Source organism: Nelumbo nucifera, chromosome 2, assembly GCF_055504915.1.
Source record: "Nelumbo nucifera cultivar China Antique chromosome 2, China Antique-T2T, whole genome shotgun sequence".
NCBI lineage: Eukaryota > Viridiplantae > Streptophyta > Magnoliopsida > Proteales > Nelumbonaceae > Nelumbo > Nelumbo nucifera.
The window spans coordinates 101,575,078-101,577,044 of record NC_142650.1 but is presented as its reverse complement, the minus strand read 5'-3'; the positions used below and the strand labels follow the sequence as shown (position 1 = coordinate 101,577,044).

The 1,967-nt window shown below is 40.1% G+C and overlaps 1 long non-coding RNA gene and 1 other non-coding gene across 2 annotated transcripts; both read right to left on the bottom strand.

Moving 5' to 3' along the window:
• Nucleotides 1-208: 208 nt before the first annotated feature.
• LOC148802624 (uncharacterized) lies at nt 209-1,967 on the bottom strand. The gene is made up of 2 exons (XR_016081875.1): nt 1,498-1,967; nt 209-1,210 (listed from the first exon to the last, which is right to left on the bottom strand). It is a non-coding gene; the product is annotated as an uncharacterized LOC148802624 (long non-coding RNA).
• LOC148802625 (small nucleolar RNA U19) lies at nt 1,524-1,657 on the bottom strand. The gene has a single exon (XR_016083221.1). It is a non-coding gene; the product is annotated as a small nucleolar RNA U19 (small nucleolar RNA).

The window sequence follows — 1,967 nt, the reverse complement described above, 5'->3', positions numbered from 1 at the left end:
GATTCTCAAGGCTGATATTTTTTGTACTGGAGTATCATTTAAAAATTAATTTTTAGCCAATTTTTTTGAAAAAACAAAATCGCCTAATTAAAGTATTAAACAGAAATTTCAGTACAAATTCCTTTAAATAATGACGTAGCTTTACGTGGCATCGACACATGATATATTTATATATATATATATATATGGCAAAGAGTGTAAGATCAAGTGGTCACTGGTTCGAACCCGGTTGGGCCCTTAAATTAAGGCTGTATTTAGAATCAGTGTAAATCAAGAACAGTATACTCTTTTACACAAAGTTTATCAAAACCTATCAATCGTAAAGTTCATCAATTATCGATTTTGTCAATATAAAACTTTATACTCTTTTACACAAAGTTAACTACGTACGTTTTAGACTGATTCCTGACGTTTTACAATGATTCGAAACGCAGCCTAAGTCCATTATTTGCTCCAACACGGACCAACACTGTAGACGAAACGCTGTAGACGAGAGCCCGTTACGCGGGTTTGATACCGCGGCTCCATGTTGGGAAGGACGCCAAGAGACCGTATCAGCTGCTGGATCATAACCGGAGCCGGAGGGACGCCGGACGCCTCCTCGAAAGAAACGGCACTGCGCTCACACCCACTCTGTAGGGTTTTCAGTATTCTCACTCCTTTGTCCGAAGAAATCGGAGTTGAAGAAAATAAGAACAAAATCTAACTCGTTATTATACACCGTAGAAACCCTAATTCAGTTAAACCGATTAATTTTTACTTCTTCCTCAGATCGTCGTTCTTAGCTGAAAGTTTCAGTTTCAGAGACAATTCGTCCATTTGCGTTTGATTAATGTCTCAATGCTTTGTCAAAGTGTTGAAACGACAGCGGGAAGATAAAAGCGATAATGAGTAAGGATAGCTTATTATTGAGCTTTTTTCTATTGGGATTTTTGACAACGATTGAAGGGGATAAACTCCCATTAGAGTGGCCGAGGTCTCAGCTGGTGGTCATTCTCAACTATCTATACCAAGTCCACCGGTATCAGTGAGTTATTAGGCTTCATTCAGGCAATTTCTGCAACTGATAATCCACGGAAGGACTCAATTTAAGTGAAATCACCACTTTCGGTCCAAATATCAACTTTAGCAAAAACAAACAGGTATTTCTTTATCTCAACCGAACGAACTTTTCAACGACTCCGAGCTGAGATATATTTCTGATAGTAATCTGAAAACAAAAGAAAACTAATAAAACCGAAAGCAGATATCCGAAGCCAATCTAAGAAAGGAACTGGGAAAGAAATAGCTCCTTTCCCTCAAACGGTTCGGGATGGAGGTGTGCCGCCCGAAGTCGAACCACACACGTCTCTTACTGTGCGCCTCTGTCTGGACCGAATGCGGCGTATTGATTTCCACTTCCGGTTATTCGAGAGGCAATCGATCCTTCATTTTCTTGGTTGATTAAATCAATCAAAAACAAAAGAAAATTAAGAAGGAAAAGGAAGGAACCCTAACTTTGAAAACTTCGAAAGAAACGATGGAGATGTCCAAGGCTGCTTGGAGAACAATCGATTTGAAGAATCATCGAGAAGTCCCCTCAAAAGGCCTGAGAAGATCGACCCAGTCCAGAAGACAGGAACGATCACTTTCTCTCTGCCTCCTAACTAAGCCAACATGTTACAGACTCGAGGACAAGCCTCGAAACCCACATCCGGCTACTCAAAGAGGCATTTCGCCGATCACCACTAGCGATTTCCAGTTGATTAGAAAAAAGAGAAAAAGAATAAACAGATTGAGAAAAGAGAATGACAGAGTTGATGGATTTCCATGGGGTGCGAATTTGGGAGGGCACTACGCAATTAGGGTTTTGTTCTGAGATAAACGACCTAGGTGCTTCTGCATTATTTATAAACGAGATTTATTATTTTTGAATGGCGAAAATGCCCTTTTGGGCTTTGGAATGACAAAAGTGTACTTCTGTGCCC